The sequence below is a fragment of the Orcinus orca genome, chromosome 12, assembly GCF_937001465.1.
Source record: "Orcinus orca chromosome 12, mOrcOrc1.1, whole genome shotgun sequence".
Lineage (NCBI taxonomy): Eukaryota > Metazoa > Chordata > Mammalia > Artiodactyla > Delphinidae > Orcinus > Orcinus orca.
In genome coordinates, this window is record NC_064570.1 from 12,244,144 (window position 1) to 12,269,679 (window position 25,536).

Below are 25,536 nucleotides of genomic sequence, written 5' to 3' on the forward strand. Positions count from 1 at the left end.
GACATCTTGCTAAAATTGTACATTTGAGCTTGCCAAACCCAAACAGACCACGGGCATTTGTGTCTGCTCCCCAAAGTGCAACAGCAGTTGTCCCAGGAGCTGTTGGAATGCCGTCGTTGTAACCTCGGTACACGTTGTTTAGACAAAAGGGGAAGACGCTTTCTTGGCTTGACAATTTGCCAACCACCTGCTATCATTCTTTTTCTTCAGTGCTTTGAAAGTGGCCAGAATCTGGTCATCAGGCCTCTTTTAAAAATAACAACGCAGGCACGTATAAAATCACAAAATCCAAAAAGCTGATGTAATTATAGAGGACACATGGCAATGGGTGCCTATTTTCCTCATCTCTTCTCTTGAAGGCATCGGGTCTCTTATATTTCACGTGGCCAGTTGCTGCCTTAAGGAGGGAAATTCTAGAGGAGAGATAGACTTTCAGGGAAAGTTCCTCAGATCTTTTACCGGAACGAACTGTTATCAAATAAGCATCAAAATGACCTTCAAATTTCTCGAGGATGTGTGGCCATGTCGTGGCTTTATAAAGAAATCGTAATCTCTAGATAAAATGGCACGCGCGCAGTGAACTGTTTTAATCCGGCTTTCAGGGAAGTTGGGGTTTGTGGGAGATTAAGAGGCTGGGAACGTGGTATTTCTTCTGTTGGCTGTGAAATTGCTCTTTCCAGCTCCGTGGTGTCATGTCACTGTGGCTAATAGGGACAGGCTCACACATTTGTTTTTTTTTTTTTCACCCACTGCCTTTCTTCACTTAAGCATCACTTAAACATCAGCCAGTTTGATCACATAGAGGACCAGTCAGGTCCTCAGCTCTGTTTCCCTGGATCCATCCTGCTCTTGCGACCCTCCCACACTCGAGGGCATTACTTGCCTGGGGAGGTCACACTGCAGGAAGGGAGCTTCCCATGCTGTCACCTGCTACAGGGAGAAGGTGGAGCCAGCCTGGGGCGGAGCAGAGAAGCCTGTGCAGAGTTCTCACTCCAGTGCTTTCTCTGGTGGGATAACCTTACACACTTAGCCCTTCAGAGCTTCCTTCCTCATCTGCAAAACGGGGATCATAATCCGTCATGTGGTCCTTCTGAGAATTAATCAGACACTGGGAGTGAGTGCCCAGCCCATGCTGGGGACTACAGAAAGGCCTAGGCAATGGTACTTGGGTGATTTCTTTCTTCCTTTCTTTTTCTTTCATATTCCCTGTCCCGAAATGAGATGGTCCCAGCCCCGGCCATTCTGGTGCTTGGTTCTCATTCACCAGTGATAACTTTCTTTTGTTGACAGTCAACAGAAAGAAAGTTGACTTCTCCAAAAATTACCCTTCTGGAGTTGCAGCCATTCTACCATCTGTTTGCCTCCGTCCCTCCCACACCCTGACCTCCGCAGTGCAGTAAACCCCAGATCTGTGCAAGGGCAGAACTAGTTTTAACCACAGAGTGAAGGAGTCTGGGGGCTGGGAGAACCAACAATATAGAGTTACAGTGAGTTGCATGTACAGAATCTCAGATTACTTTGGCACAGGTTTTACATTTGAAAGTCTCTTCCAGGTGCTTCCTCTAGACTGAGGAAGTTAGAATTCCACAGAAAAGGACACTTCAGTTTTTAAAAGGCCATTTTGAAATACGTGAACACAAGCTTTTCGCAATAGGGATGGTCGTTGCTGTAGTTGTGGGTTGTACATCTCCGTATTAATCTTCAGCAGGGGGCTCAATTTGTGTGGTGATCTCTGTCAGCCCCGGTTTGACTCATGCATTCCTCACCGCCACAGTAAGATCTGTGTTTATGTGAAATATGGAAACGATTTCTTCCCCCTCTTTCTTTTGTGCTTGAGTTGGGATGGAGCCGCTGAGTTGTTTTCCTTTGTTACTTTTAAAGGGTCTTCAGTTTCAGAGCTCCACTCGGGGCTTGAGCAGAACAGCAGAATAGCTGGCAGTGTGGCTTAGGCCGGTCCTCGTGAGATCTGGCTCTGAACCCAGCATCCTTACGTTGAAGCAGGAGGCTCTCCTTTCTAAAACTTTGGTTTGCCCAACCCTAAAAACCAACTGGAAACTAAAATAGGGTAGAGGAATTTTCACTGAACGAAGAGTTTTTTACCCTGAATTTGTCTTCTTTATCAAGACCCATATGTCTTGTGTCCTGCTCTCTGCCTTTTTTTGGTTTTTCCTTCTCCTCAACTGCTTGGGTACCATGAGGATGGAGAAGGTGTAGGCCGAGTCGTTAAAGGTCCAGAGTTTAATTGTACGAAAAGAAGAACCAAAAAAAAAAAAAAAAAAAAAGTGTGTGTTCCTCCCCGTTTCTGAACAATTTATCCTCCTAAAAAAGAAAGTCTGGTGAAAAGGATCCCAGGCTATAAAAGAGAGGATTAGCTGCTTTCCTTGGGTCCAACACCGCATTCTCACTGCATCGTTGGCAATCCTTGTAAAGTGTCTTGGCAGATAGCGGCTCTTCCTTCGCAGTGTAATGTTTTTCCAACTGCAGAGTTAGAGCTGCTTCATTGCCATGACGCATGGCTAGGTGTCAAGAGCATTTTATGGGACAAAAAACCCCAAAAGACTTTTAAAACGTGCAGCTTTCGGGGAAAAAAAAAGTCTGTTTTACCAAGAGAGTTTTAAATAAAAGGGCATTCATGGGTTTATGCTTTCCTCACGGGCAGATCTTTTCAAAGATGGAAATTGTAAAAAGAGGACATACATTTCTTTCATGCATTACCTGAGTCCTTAAGGTACAGCTGTCTTGAAGGACCAGGTGCTGGGGATACAGGGATGAGTGTCACCCTCTGGCCTTTAAGTAGCTCCCTTTTACTCAGGAGCCAGAGACATGAGTCAAAATACCTGGTCCAGATGGCAGGAAGGAGTGGGTGATGAACTTGGCTGGGGTGGGAGGTGCTGGATGGCCGGTGTCCAGAGACGGCCTCATAAAGGAAGAGAAGCTTCAAGTGAATCTCGAAAGATCAGGAGGAATTTGCCGGATCAGAGAGGAGTGTGGTCGGCATTGCGGGCAGAAGAAGAGCAAACGCAGAGACTCAGATCTATGAAGCAGCAGGGTGTTGGGAGAAGGAACCCCAGCCCAGGGAGGCCGGAGTAGTCGCATGCAGGAGGGAGAAAGCAGGGGAGGGGCGCGCCCAGGAAGCCCAGGGCCAACTTCCGGAGGCCTCTGCAGGTCGTAGGGTCGTGCTGTCGCCTTTAGGACTTTGCTCCCGTCGTGTGAGAGGCCTTCCCTGACTAGGATCATTCTTATTTCCTTTCCCTGCTTTAGCCTTCTTCCTAGCACTTACCCCTGACCTGTTTTAGGCTTGTGAGTTTATTTCCTAGGCCCCGTTGTTAGAATGAAGACCCCAGGAGAGAAGGGACTTTCTTCTGGGTGGATGGCTGTGTCCCCAGTGCCTGGCATCAGTGATGTTATAGAGTTTGGCTTCATCCTCTGAGGGCTGGAGAACCACTGCAGATGCTAAATAGGGGTGGAAGTGGAGGTGGGGTCCCATGAGTCCATTGGGGTGTTAGGAAGCTCAATGTGAATGTCGCCTATAGCCGATGACAGGTCTTTAGGAAGCGAGCTCCTTGGTGCATACGGGGGGCAGGAGAAGGAAGGAGGTACTGATCTTACTCCTTGGCTACCTTGGATGGTGCCCAGCTTTGCCGACCTGGTTAATTATCAGTAGCCAGTGTCAATCTCATTTTATGGCACATGTTTGGAAACTTTGCTAAACATTACAGAGACGCTCCGAGAATCTTTTTTCCCTATTCTACAAAGCCAGTAGCTGCCCAGGCATTCCAGTAGATGTCACGATGTCATACGTGATAATCATTTTCTTCATTTATTGCTACTTCCATGATAGATTTGAGAAATCTTAATGAATTATCTTTCTTTGCAATGCATTGAATGCTTTGATATAAAATGGATTCTTTATGTAAAAATAGGTTTAATAGTTTCAAGATGGCTGACCTCATAGCTGTTTGGGTCACACTAGTTAGGTTGTCTGGAAGGTTAAAAATAAGATAAGAAAGCGGACATTCTGCAGTTCTTCTGAGAGAATTGATATGATGTATCATCCTGTTGGCTGGGCTTGAGGAGGGAATGAACAGTTCCCCATATATAACTTTTCCTGGTAACGGAACTTCAACACTTTAAGACCTGGATATTTAAAATTTTTCTCTTCAGTTTTGGATGGAAATCTTTCTAAAATTATTTACTTTCTTGTGCTCATAAGCAGAGTGAACTCAACATTCCTTTCTTGGGGAAGAAAGAATTTTGCACAATGATTGAAGTATGTGATAATGTATTGGCACTTGGGAGTGTCTTGCCAAGTGACCCCAGAATGCCATGTTTTCAACATTACTGCCCTTAGTTTTTAGGTAGTGGGTGCTTCTAGCAGCATACCCACGTGTGCCTTTCTTGAATTCACTCAACTTGTCTCTTGAAGCCTGGGAAACAAGATAGGTTACTCGCTTTGTAAAATGAGAGTAAGGGGGGAGGCTGAGAAGGCCTGTGTAAGTCAAGTGAACGGATTTTATTGCACAGGCTTTATTATATCTTTAACATTTCAAAGAAAGAGGACTCATTTTGTATTTTTCAAGTCTTCCTAACATTAAACTATCCGTATCTGGAAAAAAAAAAAAGATTAGAATATCTCCCCTTCTACTGTCAATGATGCTGGCTTTGCGAAGTGAAAGAAAAATCTCCAAGCCTCTTATAGTGTCTGTCCAGAGGCCTCCTCTCTTCCCTTTGGGTCCAGGGTGTATGAGGTGAGGTCACTGGAGGTGTTCCTATACTAAAGTTTGTTTGTCATCATCTTTGATTACTTACTGGGCATCTGTCGTATGTAAGGCACTGGGAACAACACAGGGAGTGCCTTCTTCCTAGAAATTTAAATCCTAGTTTGGAAGAGGAAGTAGTGGAAGAGAAACAACTACAGTACTTGGATTTTGTCAGGGGATGCAGCAGCGTAGTACACCCCTAGAAAGTCCAGGGCTGAACAAGAGTCCTTTCTCCAGAAGGTTGACCTTTGACTGAGAATACAGGCAACCCAGATGGAACCGAGGGGAATGAAGCAGCCCCAGGGAAGGCCCAGTAGTGGAATCAGCCGTGTCCATCTGTGGGGTGGCACATCGTGGCCAGATCAGCGTATTGTCTGCACGTGCCAGGAGAGCGGGGTGGACAGCAAGGGCCATGGGAGTTGGGGTAGGTGATCACGTCCACGTGGGGAGGAGGGTGATTCGTGAAAACCACATGGAATGGGAGGGTGACTGTTGGATCTCGATGAATGAGTACAATTGCTGAATTGCAGAAGGGGAGAGAAGGCTGGCCAAGAGGAGAAGACTGCCTGGGATGGGGGGTGGGGGGTGCCGAAAGGCCAGGTGTGTGTTATAACTCTGTTCTGCTCTCTTCCCGAGAAGAAGACTTCTCTCTCTGAGCCTCCCAGTGGGAAGACAATGGGTTCTGGAGTTGGATGAACTGGTCTCCAGACCAGTTCTACCACTTTCTAGTTGTGTCATCCTCAGCAGCTTTCTTACTCCCTGTAACATCAGCTTCCTCCTAAAAGGAAGGGAGATAATAAGACCCATCTGTGGACTCCTCGGAAGAATGACCGATCTGTGGACTCCTCGGAAGAATACAGGAGAGTTATATTTGACCATGTGCTATATAAACATAGCGTGTGCTCAGTCATTGGTAATTTCCTCGGGCCAGCCCTTCCTCAGGGCCTTGAGCTCCTGATGCCCACAGGCTGTGTCCGCTTACTAACTCAATTAGAGGTACAGTTCAACTCAGATACAGATCTGAGTTGAGGTACAGATCTCAATTGTTTGCCCTTCCCTGTTGCTGTTTCTATCTGGTTAGCGTTTGAATTCTTACAGTTAACCCAGCTCAAACCCTTGGTGTCGTCTTTGGTTAACTTTTGCCTTTCATGTGACATTTCTAGTCCGTCATCTGATCCCGTCCGTTTCTTTCTCTTGCGATGTTATCGTCTCCGTCTCCGGGGGGCTCACACCATGTCATGAATGGATTGCTCAGAAGCTTTCTGACTTTGGTCAGCCCTATCCAGCTTGCACATTCTTTAGATACCACTGAGCACCTCTGTCCTTCCATAATCCTTTGATTTGGCCGTACCTTTTCCATCTAACCTTGTTTTTCATTAGTTCTTAGAGTAATAACGGACACATTTATTTATGCTGCGTGTGTGCCAGGTATGTGTTAAGGACTTTATTTATATTAGACCATTTTCTTTATTTCAGCCCCCAACGTTGCACAGTTAATCAGTGTTTGAACCCAGGCAATCTGGGTTCACTCTTTTTTTTTTGTTTTTTGCTGCAGCAGGTGGCATGCGGGATCATAGTTCCCCGATTGGGGATCAAACCTGCGCCCCCTGCAGTGGAAGCTTGGAGTCCTAACCCCTGGTCCACCAGGGAAGTCCTCAGAGGCTGCACTCTTCAGACCTGTGTATCTTCATTGGCTTCCATCCGTATAAACTCCTAGAGAGCAGGGGCCACATGACTTATCACTGCTCCCCACGCTCCGTGCCTTGTCCGGACATACAGTAGACACCACTGAATGCGTTCTCTGCATAATTTCCTCATTCCTTCTCTGGGCCCTAGTTCACGCCGTTCTCTCCCAGCATCATGGCGGGAGGTTCAGGAAGGGGTCGGTGGTCTGATATGAACTCATACAACCTGGGTTCGTATCTCAGACATTTACCCACTATTTCACCTTGGTTGGGTCACTTCTCTGAAGCCACAGTTTTCCTCTACAAAATGGGGATAATAGTAACGCCACCTCATAAAGTTTACACGAAGAATCAATGAAGTAACGTGTGTCAAATGCTTTAGTCCTGTACCTGCACGTGGAAAAGGGTCCATAAACATCAGCTCTTGTAAGCAGTAGAATTATGCCCTCCCCTGCCTCTTTCAACTCACTTTTGTCTTTCTTTTAGGCCTATCTCAACTCGCATCATCTATCTGACACCTGTGTAACTTCTTCAGCTCACAAAGAACCAGACACTTGCTTCTTTTTGACCATTTATTAGCTGCGTGACTTTGAGCATGTTACTACATTGTACAAGTCTCAGGTGTATTATGGTGATAAAAAAGGGTTTTCTTTGTGTGGAGTAAAGAAGGAGTATGTGACACATTGTAAGCACTCAGTTAATTTTAGTTTTCTTGCCTTTTTTTCCCTCCCTCGTCACCAACTCCTCCTCTACCGACAGACCAGCAGGCCCCCATAAAGGCTCATTGACAGACTCAAGTCCTAACTTCGTTGTTTGGAAGTTACATGGAAGAAAGGGAGACTTCTACTGTATGGAAAGGACTGGATTGAGGTCCAGTAGCAGGAAACTCTAAGTTGAAGAACCCTTGCCCTGTGCCCTTTGGTCTTGTTGAAATGTACTCTTGGTGGTCCCTTATAAACATAACCAAGTTTTACACTGTGTAACAAAATTTTGACATCCTTTGGACTCATTAATTCAACAAATGATTCTTTTTTTTTTTTTTTTTTTTTTTGTGGTACGCGGGCCTCTCACTGTTGTGGCCTCTCCCGTTGCGGAGCACAGGCTCCGGACGTGCAGGCTCAGTGGCCATGGCTCACGGGCCCAGCCGCTCCGCGGCATGTGGGATCTTCCCGGACCGCGGCACGAACCCGTGTCCCCTGCATCGGCAGGCGGACTCTCAACCACTGCGCCACCAGGGAAACCCAACAAATGATTCTTGAATACCTACTTTGTGCCAAGAACAGTCCTAGCTGTCGAGGGTATGATGATGGACAAAACCAGCCTGGTTTTCGTCTTCACAGAGCTTGTCCTGCCGGGGAGACAGACACCAGCCATGCAAATATTACATTATAAAGCTGGATGTGTTATGAGGGGAAAGCAAAGGTGCTAGGAGATACATGCTAAGGGGATTTAGTGTTGAAGGCCAGGGAAATGTTCCCAGTGAAAGAGATGTTTGAGCTGAGATCTGAGGGCTGAGTACGAGAGCCCAAGGAAGGAGGCAAGGGAAACCTTCAGATTTAATACTCACTCTTATTCTCTTAATGTAAGATGCTATTTAGTGTTCTGTGAAGCTTGGATGATGACAGACGATAATTAGTTTGCAAACCTGGGGGTGCCTAAATATGCTGTCACTGACTGTTTTTATCTCACTTGTGCGTAAATAGTGTGTGTGTCAGGCTGGGAGAGGGAGGCTGAATGTACTTGAGCACAGTCAGGCGTCGTGTTTTCATTACACTCGGGGCCAATGCTGTCAGTCAGGCTCACCCAGGCACTTTGTCACGTTGCGGGTCGCGCTGTCTGGGCTTGTCTGCTCAAGGGCAGGCGCTCTTTATTTTAATTTGTATTACGTATATTTGCTCTGTAAGTTGTTGTTTGTTGGAACTTGGAGAGCCAGGTGCTTGCAGCTAGAGTATGGGCCAACTTTTTGGAAATTTGAATGAAGTTTGTTAACACAAAGAAGGGACACCCTTCAGCCAGGTGTAACGGGCTACTAAAATACGATAGCTGTTAAGGAACAGTCCTTTAAACCCCTCCCCGCTGCTTCCCCTAGTATAATCATCTCAATGGAACCCATTTTCTGACCTCTTTCAGGAAAGGTATTTCCTGAAACATTACAGCAGAGTTTTCCAAAGTGATGAGCCCATGATAGTATTAGAGATGATTTTAGGCTGCCTGACTAGGTCAAGGGAAGACTGTGTTTGTAGCTAGCCTTTCTTCAACACCTGTCACTTGTGGTTTCCCTTTTGACATCAAGAAGCAGGCCCTAGGACATTAATAACTTTGCTTTGTTTTCATTATACTTATGTTTATGATACTTTCTGTTTATGGCAAGTGATACTAATTTATAGCAGTGATTTACAGACTTTTTCAAAAATGATGTTAAAAATGAATTGATTTTTAAAAAAATAAAGCACATAATAGTAGAAATGGCACTCAGAGTTGACAAAATCATTAAGGTGGTTCTTGAATGACTGAAGTTTGGGAACACTGCCTTGGTGTAATCTGGACTTTTTTCCTGCTATCTGGCATTTGTATTCTGGTTCTGAGGGCCTATAAAAATTGGGTGTTAAAATCTGATGACACGATAAAATATTATGTTACTCTCACTGTGGCTCTAATCAAAAGGATGGATAATAGTAAGTGTTGGTGAGGATATGGAGAAGTTGGAACCCTCATAAATTGAGAGTAGGAATGAAAAATGGTGCAATTTTTTTGGGAAACAGTGTGACAGTTCCTCACAAAGTTAAAACATAGAGTTACCTTATGATCCAACAATTTCACTCCTAGGTATATACTCAAGAGAATTGAAAACCTGTGTTCAGGTAAACACCTGTACCCGAATGCCGATTGCAGCGTTCTTCATAATGGCCCAAAAGTAGAAACAACCCATACGTCCATCAGCTGATGAATGGATTAAAATGTAGAGTGTATCCATCCATGCAGATATTATTCAGCCATAAAAAGGAATGAAGTATTGACGCATGCTGCAACTTGGATAAACCTTGGAAACGTTATGCTAAGTGAAATAAGCCAGACACAAAAGGTTACATCTTGTAGCGTTCCATTTATGGGAAATGTCCAGAACAGGCCTATCAATAGAGGTAGAATGTAGATTAGTGACTGCAAGGGTTGGGTGGAGAGGGAATGGAGAGTGGCTGCCAGTGGGTATGGGGTTTCTTTTTTGGGTGATGGAAATGTTCTCAAATTAGATGGTGGTCACACAACCTTTTTTTTTTTTTTAATAAACAGCTCAAATTTATTTCTCACGGTTCTGGAGGCCATACGTCCAAGTTCAAGGTGCCGGCATGGTTGGGTGAGGGTCCTCTTCTGAGTTGCAGACTTTTCTTTGTATCCTCACAAGGTTGAGGGACAAGCTATTAAATATACTAAAAATCACTGAATCGTACGCTTTTAAAATTAGGATATAATTCCTAATACCATAGAATTTATGGTACGTGAATTGTATCTCAATAATAAAATTGGGCAGCATAAAAAAGTGTAGCTGTCCGTATGAAGGCTTTACGTGGCAGTGTTGACTACTACTGCTGCCGGTAGAATGACATTGCCCCTCTGTTATTAGGATTATGCTTTTCCCAGTGGTGCCCACGTGGCCTTTGGAGCCAGAATCCTAACACAGACCACCATGGGTAAGTTCTAACATGCTGTGCAAAGGGTAACATTACATCTCCATCTTCACAGTAGTACTCTGAGATCTGTGGGCTATCCACATGTATGTGTATATACATATATATACCTAACTGAATATATATATGGATGTATGAATACATATATTACTCATATGTAATGGGGGAGATGAGACTAAAGAAGTTGGGTGGTAGAGTAGGTAGGGCCTTGAACCAGTTCTTTGTGCTATACTTTCTGCTATAATCTGTAAACAACTTGTCACACACTTGAGAGGTAGCAGGCCAAGGTCACAGTTGCAAAATGGGGTTGAAGATGAGAAAGTTCACTCTTGCCAGATTAACTCACTTATGTAAGGATGTATTCTCATGAACCTTTTCATTGATGCCACTGTCAATATTGACTCAAGATGTCTTAAACAGCAATAATAGAATACTTCATAATTTACAAAGCACTCTCAAACACAATACTTCATGTCATCTTAGTTTAAATCTAGGGAAACCAAAGTCTGAAAGTTGAGTAACTGGCCCTAGACACACAGGCAAGTCAGAAATCAAGCTGGATTTTAAGCCGGGTTGTCTGACTCCATGCCTGCTGTGTTTTCGTTCTTTCCTCACGCCCTCCCGTTGTTTTGTTTGGAACGTGTGGATCCATTCATTCTCCATTCATTTGACGGTTACTTACTGAGTGCCTCGTAGGGGTAAGAATCTGTTCTCGGAGCTGGAGCCAGGCTAGACGAGGACCCTAAATCTTTTGGTGCAGATGGTTTAGAGGGAGGGGCCCAGCTGGAGACCATTGGCCTAATAAAGCAAGGTACTTTCAAAGAGTGATGCCTTAAGAAGAAAATAAGAAGGTGGTATGACAGAAGGGACTGAGACATGTCCAAGGACTTTTTAAAATTTGATTGTCAGGGAGCACCTCTCTGAAAGGTGACATTTGAGTTGAGACCAGAAGGACCTGAGAAAAGTCAGCCAGGCAAAGATCCGGCAGAAGATTTTTCTAGAAAGATGAACATCTAGTGTTCTGCATAGCCCCAGCGTTTCTAATGCTCCTTCTAGGAATCGACTTCTGAGTCCTGAATTTAAACCATTGCTCTGGTCTTCTTCTGTACACACATCTGTCATTTTCTACTTTTTGTCAGTGTGTATGTATGTGTGTGTGTGTATGTGTATATACCTATGTATATATATATGTATAATATAGCATGTGTGTGTATGTACCTATAGATATAACACACGTTGTATTATACATAGTATAAATAAACAATTATAAAAATAAATTTCAAATTAAGTACTTCTTTTTCAGTAGAAAAATATCATTCTAAAGGTGTGATTTTCCTATCAGGCATAAGCCTTTTGCGACATCACTTTGAGTGATTCCCTCTTAGGAATCTGACCTGGGGTTTTTGCTTGGGTGACTAAACAGTTGTTGTGATGACCATGAGAAGAAGGTGGCATCTCCAGTTGTTGGCCCTCCTCAGGACCACCTGTTGACCATATATTTCATGAGACTCCCTGAAGGCATTTGCAAACCCTACACACACAAGTGCTGTCGGGCAGTGTCTATTTGATGCTAAATAAATAGATCTGAGTTGGCTCAGATTGAATGAATACTTTGTTCCAGGGAAGATGTCATTCTTTCAGAACTTCCAAGCAGAAAGCTTTTGTTTTTTAGGTAGTGCCATGCATTCTAAAATAAGAAACAGGCCGATGAAAGGATAGAGGTGATTTGGGTCAAATGCTGTGAGTTTCGGGGTGGGAGGTGGCTGGTGGCGACTGCAGTGGCATTTGGGGAGGATGAGGTAGGAGGTTCCGTGAAAAGGATTTCGGTAGCTGCCGTCTCCCTTAAGAACCGGTCTCGGTGATGATGGTCAAGGCTCTCTGGGGCTCTCAGTGGAAACAGAGCCGCTGTCGAACCTCAATTCCTCTTCCTCAAAGCTTCACCTGCCTCCTTGCTTTTCCGTACCTCCCTACACTGTATGTTCTCCTTGCAGTTAACTTTTTTTTTTTAATTATTTATTTATTTATGGCTGTGTTGGGTCTTTTTGTTGCTGCGCATGGGCTTTCTCTAGTTGCAGTGAGCGGGGGCCACTCCTCGTTGCCGTGCGCGGGCCTCTCACTGTCGTGGCCTCTCTTCTTGCAGAGCACGGGCTCTAGGCGTGCAGGCTTCAGTAGTTGTGGCTCGCGGGCTCTAGAGCGCAGGCTCAGGAGCTGTTGCTTGCGGGCCCAGTTGCTCAGTGGCATGTGGGATCCTCCCGGGCCAGGGCCCGAACCCGTGTTCCCTGCACTGGCAGGCAGACTCTCAACCACTGCGCCACCAGGGAAGCCCTGCAGTTAACTCTTTTCATAGAGCAACCCTTCCACATTTTCTTCCCCTTGTAAAAAAATACAAGTGGAGGACAACAGCTCAGGACATCTCTGTCCCCCTCCCCCAGTCCCATCGCTCCCCAACAAAGGCTTCTCCCAGGGAGTTCTCCATTCTGCCCTGAGAGCAGAGCCTGGGTCCCAGACTGTGGTAGAACCTTCCAGTTTTACGGTATTTCCCAGTTTTTGCAGCATCCTTGCTCATGCTTGCGTGTGCTTCTGGAGGGCAGGTGCTTCTTTTTGTGTGCATCGTAGATGCAAATCAGTATAGGAGCCCAGTGAACTGAGCTGTTCGCTGCCTAGAAAGCGTACCACACACGGGTTTTTTTCTTTTCTTTCTTTCTTTTTTTCTCCTGTGGTTTACTTGGCTGATTTTTTTTTTAATTTAAGTATAGTTGATTTACAACGTTGTGTTAGTTTCAGGTGTGCAGCAAAGTGATTCAGTTATACATATATATATCTCCCTCTGTTCTTTTTCAGATTCTTTTCCATTGTAGGTTATTACAAGATATTGAATAAAGTTCCCTGTGCTATACAGTAGGTCCTTATTATCTGTTTTATATATGGTAGTGTTTATCTGCCACACTCCTAATTTATCCTGCCCGCCCGCCTCTCCCCTCTGGTAACCACAGGTTTGTTTTCTGTGTCTGTGAGTCTATTTCTGTTTGGTAAATAAGTTCATTGTATCACTTTTTTAGATTCCACATGTAGGTGATATCATATGATACTTGTCTTCCTCTGTCTGACTGACTTCACTTAGTATGATAATCTCTTGGTCCATCCATGTTGCTGCAGATGGCATTTTTCATTCTTTTTTATGGCTGAGTAATATTCCACTGTATCTATGCACCACATCTTCTCTATCCAGTCATCTGTTGATGGATGCCTAGGTTGCTTCCACGTCCTGGCGATTGTAAATGGTGCTGCTATGAATGCTGGGATGCATGCCTTTTTTTTTTTTTTTCTGTAGCCCTCAGGATATACAGGTTGGTGTTGACCTGCACTGACAGCTGCTTCTTGTTTTCTCTCTCTCTCTTTTTTTTTTTTTGTATTCTCTCTCTCTGCTTTTGTCTTTTCCTGGGATGCTTATGGCATGCGGAAATCTTGAAGTACACCCCCTAATCTTCCCTATTTTTATTTGATCCTGGAAAGAGATAGCTTACCTTTTTCTAAATTCAAGTTTTTGAAAACTTACTCTGGGAAATACAGGTATGTAGAGAATTTTATGAATCCTGCAGATATTTAATCCTTTAAAGGCAGTCATTTTTATTGGTGTATCACCACCCTCTTATAGTCACTGCTGGCCTAAAAGGCCAGTTTCGAGAGTCACCTTCAAAAGTGAAAGAACTAGAAAAGAATTCAATTCAGATTTCCTAGAAAAAAAATAGAATCCATCTCACCTGTATTTTAGAGTGCTGTTAAGAAACTTGGGACAGCAACTCAAGATGTTATCAACAACAAGCCTGTAGGCATTGGTGTCCCAAGTTCCTTAATTTTCTCATCGACCCATCTAGGTGGGAGAGCCATTTATATTTACATTACCATTAAAATTTCTGATGGTAGTCATAGACGGTAAACTAAGTCAGCTTAAATGACGTGAATAATTTCCTGGTATATAACACTGTACTTTCTTTAGATCATTTAAAGGGATGTCTGTGAATCTGCATTGGAGGATAGAGAGGCACTATATGGTGGTGAAGAGCAGAGACCCTGGTGCCAGCTCCCTGGCTCTCAGCCTGGCTCTGTGTGGCCTTGGGCAAGTCACCTCCCCTCTCTGTGCCTCAGCTCTTCAGCTCCAAAGTGGGACACTTATAGTACCCAATCTTGGGGACACTGGGAGGATTAAATGGTTTATATATATTAAATTTTGGCAAGGTGCCTGCCATGTGGTAAGTGACATTTAACTGTTTGTAATTTTATATATTTATTTTTCCCAATTTTAAGAAGTTTCTTCTTCTTAATTTTATATCACAGAAAACTTGATATCTTCTCAGCCATAGTATTTGGTGAGAGAAATCAACCCTATTTTATTTTGCATTAAAGGCTTTAGAATTTGTTGGAAGCCATCAATTTTGCAGGTCTTAAGACTGAAACTCCTCTGTTTGTTCACCAAATACAGACCTCTTGGAGGGTGTTCACCTGCATTTCCTCCCGTATCCTGATGCCACACCTGAGAGGATCCTGGGAGCTTAGGCTTTGTGGCTCAGTCTGGCCCTTGACTTTCTTTCTTTCTTTTTTTTTTTTTAATAAATTTATTTATTTTGGCTGCGTTGGGTCTTTGTTGCTGCGCACGGGCTTTCTCTGTTTGAGGCGAGCGGGGGCTGCTCTTCGTGGCGGTGCGCAGGCTTCTCATTGCAGTGGCTTTGCCTGTTGCGGAGCACGGGCTTAGTTGCTCCACGGCATGTGGGATCTTCCTGGACCAGGGCTCGAACCCGTGTCCCCTGCATTGGCAGGTGGATTCTTAACCACTGCACCACCAGGGGAGCCCTGGCCCTTGACTTTCTTTAATGTTCTCTTAAAATCTATAATTTGTACTGTATGTCAGTGTGAATGTTCCCATGTGTAGATTTTTTTCTTTTGTGTATCTCAGAAAGCTCTGTAGCCATCGTCTGGTCCCTCGTTGAGGGAGGCAGAGCGGGCGCTGCCGGCCCTGCTTCATGAGAAGGGAGCGGATCCAGGGAGGCTAGTTGCACCGCATCCTGAGTCAGTGCTTGCTGAGCCAGCAGAGGGCCAGTCTTTAAATCATGTATAATTCAAAAACAAGAAGTATACTTTTGAATTCTGCCCTCATTCTGGGCCTATATGATCGTATAAGGTATTAACCTCAAAAGTACTATTTTTTCCTCGTGTCCGTTACTGTGTACAAATAGTGCCAACTACCTGCCCTGTGGATGGGAGCCGGCTTTGGTATTTGGGCCCTTGCCCTTTCTGTTAATAGGAGGTTGGATGATGGTGGTATCCTATTAATTTGAAGATGGGAAGAAGGCAATGATGGAAGATTATAGATCCGTATGGGAATTCCCTGGTGGTCCAATGGTTAGGGCTTGGCACTTTTACTGCCGTGGGCCTGGGTTTGATCCCTGGTTGGGGAACTAAGATCCTGCAAGCTGCATGGCATGGCCAAAGAGAAAAGCAAAAAAGATTACAGAGTGGTAGAAATTCAGTGCTGGTTGGCCATGGGGTCAACTTTCCAGCCCCTGCCTTTACACACTGGAGAACAGGGGACAAGGTCTGCTCGAGGTCACATAGCTCCTAAGGTTAGAGCCACAGGCCTACCTGGTGTTCCCCCTGCACAACATAAAGGCGACTTTGCAAGATGAGGACCTATGAGATCAGTGTCACTCAGTAGCATAGGACATGAGGCATTTCATGTTTCCCCAGAGTGCAGTAACAATCGGATTTTCTGGAGGACGAGGAGAAAACTTCACTTTAATCACTCAGGAAACCAGAGTGGACGTTCTCTCAAGCCACAATTATGGTAAACTTGTGGGGAATTTGTGTTGAAGAATCTAGAAGATTCTTCCCCCGCCACACCATAAGCTGCAAGGGCTAGGACCTTCTCTATCGATTTTCCCATCAGGACTAACTGTAGCTCTGGTCTCAGGGGGTTCATGAAAGAAAGATAAGAAGGTGAGAACCGGACAGGGTCACTAAGAGGAATGTGACAGGTGAGGGGGTCCTACAACCTCAACAATTCACCCCTGTCAGAGTTGGGATCTTCAACCTCAACCAGGATTTCTTTTCTTTTCTCTCTTTTATCCAGCCAATATTTGAGCGTCGCATTGTGCCAGGCAATGCATGAGGTGGAAGGCTGAGTCATCAGCACAGGCGTGGCCCCAGCCCCGTATTTTAGAGAGGGAGAGAGGCAAATGCAGGATAATGAACAAATAAATACTCACAGGCTTGCTAAGTCCTGTGAAGGAAGCAAACGGGACACACAGGGAAGAACAGCGATTTGGGGGCTCTTTTGCGTACCGGGCTCCACCGGAGGCATCCCTGCGATGTGATATTTGAGTTGAGACTGAGAGGTGAGAAGGCACGAACGTTCCAGGTTAAAGGAGCGTCACAGTGACAGGCCTTGAGGTAGAAAGGGCCAGATATCCTGTGTCCAACGCGGTGGTCTGGGGAGAATGTGGCAGGAGACGAAGTTGGAGAGGCGGGCAGGACCCGGACAGACTGGCCTGGACTTTGCTGGCTGTGGATTTTGATCCCACAGGGCTTGGAGCAAGGGAGTAACATTTAAACTGTGTGTTGAGAAGGTTTTAATGAGTCTTCAGAACGTTAATCTACGTGAAAGACGCCCATCGCCCAAGAGCGTATATTGTATGACCCGATTTATGTGCAATGTGCGGAATCCATCGTGTGAAATCGCCAGGCGAACCCAAAGAGACAGAAAATAGGTTAGTGATGGCCCGGTGGTAGGCGGTGGGCTGTGTGACATGGGCAGTGACTGATTTTGGGCCCAGGGAGTTTTTTTGGGGGGGGGGTGTTGAAAATAAAATTGGTTATGGTTATGGTGGCATGGATATACCAGAACTCATTGAATTGTACACTCTATATAGGTGACTTGTAGGGTATATACATTGTATTTCAATAAAGCTGTTATTAAAAAATAAAAAAAGTCTACTGCTGCCTGACAAACCTGCTTCATTGTTCGAGGCAGCTGTCCCCAATATAGCAGCTGTGAGGGCCTTTCTCCACCCTCCTGGTATGTGAGCATCTCCTTCGGCCCCTTCTCCTGCGACCTCACCAAGGAAAAGGCATCAGCTGCTGATAATGTCAGCTTCTTGCATCAAACCTCCATGTCTTCCGATCCCGTACAGGCTTCTGCGCTGTCCTTTCACAATGCTCAGAAATGGTTTTCAATCCTGACTCTGCGTCTTGTTGGTTGTGTGACTTAGGCCAGTTATTCGACAGGTCCGTGAGCCCCAGTTTCATTTCTTTTTTTTAAAATTTAACACTTTGTGGGCTTCCCTGGTGGCGCGGTGGTTGGGAGTCCGCCTGCCGATGCAGGGGACGTGGTTCGTGCCCCGGTCTGGGAAGATCCCACATGCCGCGGAGCAGCTGGGCCCGTGAGCCATGGCCGCTGAGCCTGCGCGTCCGGAGCCTGTGCTCCGTAATGGGAGAGGCCACAATAGTGAGAGGCCACAACAGTGAGAGGCCCCTGTACCGCAAAAAAAACAAACCAAAAAAAACAAACCAAAAACTTTGTATTTTCACAAACACTTAACTAGCACTTACTATGTACCTATCAATAATATCTGTAAGTGCTTTAAGAATATTAACTTATTTACAAATTTTAACACATTTACTCATCCAGATATCCCCACGAGGTGTAGGTACTCTTAGCTTCTCCATTTTGTGGATGAAAAAACTGAGGCACAGAGAGGTTAAGTTACTTGTATGAGGTCACACAGCTGGGAAGTAGCGGAACTGAATCCAGGCAGTCGGGCTCCAGAGGCCTTGCTCCCAAACGCTCTACCTCCATGGTCACAGGTACTCTCCTGGCCTGTAAAATGGGCTTAATCTAAGCTCCTTCCCTTGTTTCGTTTATGATCCTTTGATCTTCAATTACTATACCTTATACCATTTCTGCTGTGCTCAGCATGGTGCCTGAAGCATAGTCTGTACTTAGTTAATGTACTTAATTAAGTCACTTTCATCCATTTCTTTACTGATGACCTCAGACCCCACAAGGATTTGGGTGCCCCATTGATGTTTGGGCTCTGCCTTAGCTCTGCCTTTTAGGGCCATGATGTCACGGGGAAGGCACGCTCTGCATTTACGTTTCCTCAGTCAGTAAAGTAGAGATAGTAATGACCTGGCCAGCATCCTCCCCCGGCTCCTCGCAGGGATCAATGAGACATCATCGCATGGGCAGGCGCCCTGTAAACCCTGCAGCCCCCTAGCAATGCAGGAGTTCAGTTTCCTATGCAGCCCAGCTGTTTGGACTGTGCAGTGTTGGTAGATGGTTGAATAGACTGCAGTTTTCCCATGGAAATGTTGATGGACCCAGGTGAATTGGAGGTGATTGATGCATTGTACGTTCATCTCAAGATGGGACTTGCCCCTGGGCAGTAATGACACCCAAGCAGTGGGCGAAGCTTCCAGGTTTGTTGCCGTGGCCACCGCATGGTCCACACTCTGAGTTGATCGTCTGCAGTTCTATGAACTTACACTTGCTGCGTGTCCAGGGAACTAGTTAATTCTTCCTTCGGTTCAGGGTAGGCATGCCAGTGACAATACTTGTAGCCAATGTTTGGTTCTTAGACCAAATCTAATTTATAGTTTTGGAAAAATAAACTGTGCTGGGGGTGGTGGAGAGTACAATTTACTGGGTGAAGGACATTCTTTCCTCCTCTTTCACATGTTGCCCCCCTCCCCCCTTGGTCCAGGTGTTCCAGAATTGGATACAATGGTTTGGTTACTGAATTACAACAACCAACCTTGGAAAGTACACATTTCTTTTACCAGAGTATTGTGGCATGCTTTGTGTTCATCTTCACAATTTTGGTTTTGCTTTTAGAATCTGAAAACTTGGTTTGCAGTTTTTGTTGAATAACAACGATGATATGTACGTATATGGACGTCTACGCAAACACACGCATACACACACACACAACCTCAGACGTCTACGTCACTGTTCAATTTCTTCCCTGCCCTTGGTGTTATCTTTCAAGTTCATGATACCTTTTGGGGGTGGGGGTAAGGGAAGAGGAACTCGACGCTGAGCATTCAGGGCTGTCATTATAGTCTGAATTCTGGCCTTTAGACCCTCAGTTCTTTGGTTGATTGTGATTTGCATGTCAGTTTTTTTCCCCCAGTGATTTAGAGCAGTGTCTAAAGATCATCCAGAAGATGATTTCAGATAACACTAACTTCTGTCCTGTCCCCTCTCTGGGCACTTCTCCCCTTCGTGGCTGGACTCGGGTTGCTGGGGGCATGGCAGGCTGGGTCCCTTTCACAGCATCAGAAGTTGTGCAGAGTCTGGGTGGGTGGAGGGCTGGGGGGCGGCGGGTGGGTTTGCCAGGCCTTCAACTTGGAACCCAGGCTTTCCTGGTTAAAATCTTCAGCTGGGATGCATTCCTTCCCAGTTCAGAAACCTCAGACGAGAGCAGTCCATCTGACTTGTTTTCTGGGTAGCTTGAATCCTTGAACTCCTATTTTCACTTCCTTAAATTATCCTGGCATGGACATATTTGCTACTTCCAAGTTTTGTTTTAGTAATAAATCCTCTACTTATGTAGTAAAACCCAAAGAGTAGCTGTTTTTCGGTTCCATCTTCTGATGTCTTCTGAGTGAGGTAAGTCTTAGAAGACACTGGTAACTAGTAAGAAGGGTGAGTTTGCTTTAGAAACAAAGTACTGTTTTTTGGTTGCTTCTTGTAAGAACTTGAAGCCATGGATTTGTTGCTGCATTCTCTTGCAGCTCTTCCATGATGTGCAGACCAGCTTTGCCCAGATGGTTAAGAGCACAGACTTTTATTTTGTCTTCAGCATTTCTGTTCTTTCAGCTTGATGCCTTCCTCCCCACCCCAAATGGACAGGCGCACGTTCCTCCTCCTTCAAATCGGTTGCTTCTTCCATAAACATAGTGAAGAGGCTTTGTTGGTTCTTAATTGAGCTTCCAGGGTCCTCGCGGCTGGATCTGTGGTTGTGTTTGGATTTCACGCAGCTTCTGCTTTGAAGGCAGCTGGGAGGCCTCAGCAACGACTTCACATGCTCACAGCTCTCATCAGGGCAGAAGACCTGACAGAGTTTTTCTCAGGACCAAGTTCATTCATTTGCTAATTGTTTTTGGCTCTGAGGAGGTTTGGGATTTAAGTTTCTGGGCAGTTTATTTCCTTCTTCATACTCTGCAATTGTAAGTACAGGTAACATACTAAGTGGAGAAGTGTAGACTTTTAGATCTGAAAGGTACTGAGAGTTCTTTGAACCTGCTTTTCAGACAATGAATTGAGTTGTTGTCCCCTTTCTTCAAATTATATTTAACCAGAAGCCTGGCAGGATGACTGAGAAAATCAGAGCAGCGAGCAGTAGTGTATGTGGGTGTCAGTTTTAAAGGAAGCCTCTTAGTTCACTCGAGGAGCCCAAGAACCGGAAGTAAGTGGTTTAGCCAGTGTTGTGCATGGCAGGACATGGACTAAAGCCAGACTAAGAAATCAGGTTCCCTTCATTAGAAAGCAGGTTATTGGCTGCAGGGGCCGTAGGGAAAGAACTGACACAGCAAGAGGGCACAAGGGAACTGTCTGGGGTGACAGAAATGTTCACATCATGATTGTGGTGTGGTTACATGGCTGTATGTATTAGTCAAAACTCATTGACTGGTACACTGAAAATTGGTGAGTTTTATTATATACAAAGTGGATAAAAAGTTGTAAGAGGTCTCCTAAAACATGTTCAGGATTTTTTTGGGGAGGGAGGGAAGGAGATAACACTTTCTCTGCTTTTTAATTCAGTGTAATTATATTAAATGATTCTTTCAAAAATATCAAAAGAAAAGAAACAATCAGATTCACTTCATTCCCAGTCTAGTCTGTTTTTCCAGTTGGCAGATTTACCATCACTCTGTACTCCTTGCTGCTGTTACTTATACCAAGGCTTTGCACACCTTTTCTCTAGAAGGCCAGATAGTAAGTATTTTAGGCCTTGTGGGCATTTGGTCTCTGTCTCAGTTACTCAGTTCTGTTATTGTATCTCGAAGACAGCCAGAGACAGTATGTAAACAAAAGAGCATGGCTGTGTTCCCATAAAAGTTTACCTCCAAAACCGGGCGGTGGGCCAGATTTGGTCCATGCGCTGTATTTGCCGATCTGTGAGTTACACCTTCGTTCCTTTTGGAGAAACTCAGCGAAATGGGTGTTTTTCTACATCCTCACCAGAAAGATGAATGTTATAGAAAAGTGGGATTGTAGAGGCGTTTGGCAGACAACAGGTCCTCAAGCGCTTGGAATGCCCAGCTAAGCTCACAGATTTCGCTCTGTCAAGGAGGGGATGGTTTTGCTCAGGTGAGATTGTGGAGGACGAACCAAGAGGAAGGAGGGACTGAGCATGGGAACCAGTTTCTGGATGATTGTAGAAACCTGGGCAGCTGTGACAGTAAGACAAGACAGAGGAGATCTAGTGGAGGGGTACTCAACATTAAGATGGCGAGAACTCAAAAACCTGAAGACTTGAAGTCCTGGGGATGAAGAATCTGGAGGAGGAGGCGGATGGCTTCCACTTTCTGGCCAGACAGCTCTGTACGCCTTGGGGTCATTGACCAAAATAAGGAAAATGGGGGAGAGGCAGGCTTGATGAGAAGGATGAGTTTAGGTTTGAACTGTGTTGAGTTTTAGATTAGAGAGCAGAATTTGGAACGCATCACTGTATAGCTCTGTAGCCTTCAGATTTTTTTTTTTTTTAATTTTTTTTTTTGGCGGTACACGGGCCTCTCACTGTTGTGGCCTCTCCCGTTGCGGAGCACAGGCTCCGGACGCGCAGGCTCAGCGGCCATGGCTCACGGGCCCCGCCGCTCCGCGGCACGTGGGATCTTCCCGGACCGGGGCACGAACCCGTGTCCCCTGCATCGGCAGGCGGACTCTCAACCACTGCGCCACCAGGGAAGCCCCGCCTTCAGATTTTTGATCGTGCTTTTCCATAAGTAAATAATTTGCGGGCACACACTGACAGTACGTAGACATTTATCTCTAAGTAATACACACATTCTACTGGACTATAGTGCATATTATAAAACCTAACGTAAGAATTAGGCATATCCAAAGGGTAAGAAATATTTTTTTAAAAATCACAAGGCAAATGTATGTTTAATGTGCGATTCTTCATTAACATTAAGATGTTACATCATGAGATGTGACACCATATTTCTAGTGGTTCTCTTAGATCTGGTCATCATTTGATTAGCAACATCAATTCACCGTTTTTGATAGTTGGCTTGGGCTTGTGTTACCTTCAGTGTGCAGTTCATTTTGCTTTTCTTGCTACTCCTTGTCCTTTCGAGATCGGTGGCGGATCCTGAGCTGAAGAAGGGAGGTCATGGCTGCAGTTTTCTCCCCTCAGAGTGCACACAGGATATTCTGACACGGGAGAAAGAGGATGGCTTGTGAGGAAATTGGGTCCTTCCATATCCAGATGGAGGAACTGTGCTTCCATCAGGGGTCTCAGCAGCTGCAAAGGCAACGGCACAGCTGGCTGTGTCCTTTTGTCTCAGGCTGCCGCTGGGGCTGAGACAGGCTGGGACCTGGGACCCTTTGCTTCAGCGCCTGCACCTGGACACACGTCTCCTCGGGCAACAGAATACAAAGAAGCTACAAGGGACTAAAAAGAACTGCGTGCATGCACAGCTGGGGCAGATTCTGGACAAGATACAAAAAGAGCAAAAACCCAACAGCTGCTTCTGAAGAGCTGGGAGCAAAAGCAGGGCACTGCGCATGCCCCCTGCACTCAACCCCTCCAAAGGGGCGGGCAAAACACCTAAGCCCCCACTCCAGCCCATCCCTCTGGACCCGCCCCCACCCTCACCCTATATAAGGAACCAGCTTGCCCCACCTCCGGGAGTGAGCAAGGGAACCTATTACTTGTTTTTGCTCACCCTGCTGCAGCAGGGGCCCCAATAAAGCCTTGCCGGAATTTTTTGTCTGGCCTCTGATCAATTTCTGTTGATTAAGGAGGCCAAGAACCCTGGTCGGTAACAGACTCCCCCCTTCACCGTTCTTCCTGGAGACACTGATTGTAGTTTTGACTCATTAGGAAAGGCCAGTGGGTCAGGGGCCCATCTGACCAGGCAAAAAGAATTCCTCAATCCTTCAACGTTATGGAGCTAAAACTCAGTACACCCTGTGTTTCAAACATGGTGTTATTGCCTGAATTCATACTGCTATACTTAAACCAGTTTTATCAGGTAGTTTTTTGTTTTTTAATATTTATTTATTTATTTGGCTGCGCCGGGTCTTAGTTGCAGTACACGGGATCTTCGTTTCTGCATGCAGGATCTTTTCATTGCGGCAAGTGAACTCTTAGATGTGGCATGTGGGATCTAGTTCCCTGATCAGGGATTGAACCTGGGTCCCCTACATTGGGAAGGCAGAGTCTTAGCCACTGGATCACCAGGGAAGTCCCCTATCAGCTAGTTTTAAAATTAAGGCCTACGGACTTCAACAAAACGGGGTGACAAAGAAAGTCATTCTAGGATAGAGTTGCGTGTCTCACTTCACGAAAAGATACTTGGAGGTCCGAACAGTAGACCACCCTTCTGAATTTTGGGGAGATGTTATAATACATTGAATCAGGAGTGTCAGTAAGTTGAGAAGGCGGAGGAGTTTTGATGTCAGATCCTTAACCATTTAATGTTTTTAGAAGTGTTGGGAATTCCGAGAATATTGTAATGAGATGTAAATGTTCCACCCAAGCCTTGCTTCCTTCCCTTTGGTTCAGATCATCAAGAACGGACCTCCTGCTAAATGTTCATCTCCTTTGCATTGGAGGTTCCTCCCCAGTACAGTGCCTTGTATGTGGTCATTGCTCCATACTGTCGTGGAATTAAATTGAATTGTGTGATCTGTGACTGATTGTCCTAGTCAAAGAATACAGTATACCCAAACCCTGTTTGCATCATCTGGCACTTGGTGGCCCTTTTAGGGGACCTACATGAGATGCAAATCTACAAGCGTTAGTTAGATCGATTTCCAAATCAACACATTTACTTTATTTATTTATTTTTGAGTTTTATTTTACTTATTTTTTTTTATACAGCAGGTACTTATTAGTCATCCATTTTATACACATCAGTGTATACGTGTCAATCCCAATCGTCCAATTCATCACACCGCCACCCCCACCCCTTGCCGCTTTCCCCCCTTCGTGTCCATATGTTTGTTCTCTACATCTGTGTCTCTATTTCTACCCTGCAAACTGGATGATCTGTACCATTTTTCTAGGTTCCACATATATGCGTTAATATACGGTATTTTTTTTCTCTTTCTGACTTACTTCACTCTGTATGACAGTCTCTAGATCCATCCATGTCTCTACAACTGACTCAGTTTCGTTCCTTTTTATGGCTGAGTAACATTCCATTGTATATATGTACTACATCTTCTTTATCCGTTCATCTGTTGATGGGCATTTAGGTGGCTTCCATGACCTGGCTGTTGTAAATAGTGCTGCAATGAACATTGGGGTGCATGTGTCTTTTTGAATTATGGTTTTCTCTGGGTATATGCCCAGTAGTGGGATTGCTGGGCCATATGGTAGTTCTATTTTCAGTTTTTTAAGGAACCTCCCTACTGTTCTCCATAGTGGCTGTATCAATTTACATTCCCACCAACAGTTCAAGAGGTTTCCCTTTTCTCCACACCCTCTCCAGCATTTGTTGCTTGTAGATTTTCTGATGATGCCCATTCTAACTGGTGTGAGATGATACCTCACTGCAGTTTTGATTTGCATTTCTCTAATAATTAGTGATGTTGAGCAGCTTTTCATGTGCTTCTTGGTCATCTGTATGTCTTCTTTGGAGAAATGTCTACTTAGGTCTTCTGCCCATTTTTGGACTGGATTGTTGTTTTTTTAATATTGAGCTGCATGCGCTGTTTATATATTTTGGAGATTAATCCTTTGTCCGTTGATTTGTTTGCAAATATTTTCTCCCATTTTGAGGGTTGTCTTTTTGTCTTGTCTGTAGTTTCTTTTGCTTTGCAAAAGCGTTTAAGTTTCGTTAGGTCCGATTTGTTTATTTTTGTTTTTATTTCCATTACTCTAGGAGGTGTATCAAAAAAGATACTGCTGTGATTTATGTCAAAGAGTGTTCTTCCTATGCTTTCCTCTAAGAGTTTCATAGTGTCTGGCCTTACATTTAGGTCTTTAATCCATTTTGAGTTTATTTTTGTGTATGGTGTTAGGGAGTGTTCTAATTTCATTCTTTTACATGTAGCTGTCCAGTTTTCCCAGCACCACTTCCTGAAGAGACTACCTTTTCTCCATTGTATATCCTTGCCTCCTTTGTCATAGATTAGTTACCCATAGGTGCGTGGGTTTATCTCTGGGCTTTCTA

At 44.9% G+C, this 25,536-nt stretch overlaps 1 protein-coding gene and 1 non-coding gene across 8 annotated transcripts in view; both read left to right on the forward strand.

Annotated features, from left to right (window-relative positions):
* Nucleotides 1-25,536, forward strand: part of CNKSR3 (CNKSR family member 3) — a 102,657-nt gene that overhangs the window by 28,356 nt on the left and 48,765 nt on the right. The window lies entirely within an intron of this gene.
* On the forward strand, nt 15,509-15,581 carry TRNAK-UUU (transfer RNA lysine (anticodon UUU)). The gene has a single exon. It is a non-coding gene; the product is annotated as a tRNA-Lys (tRNA).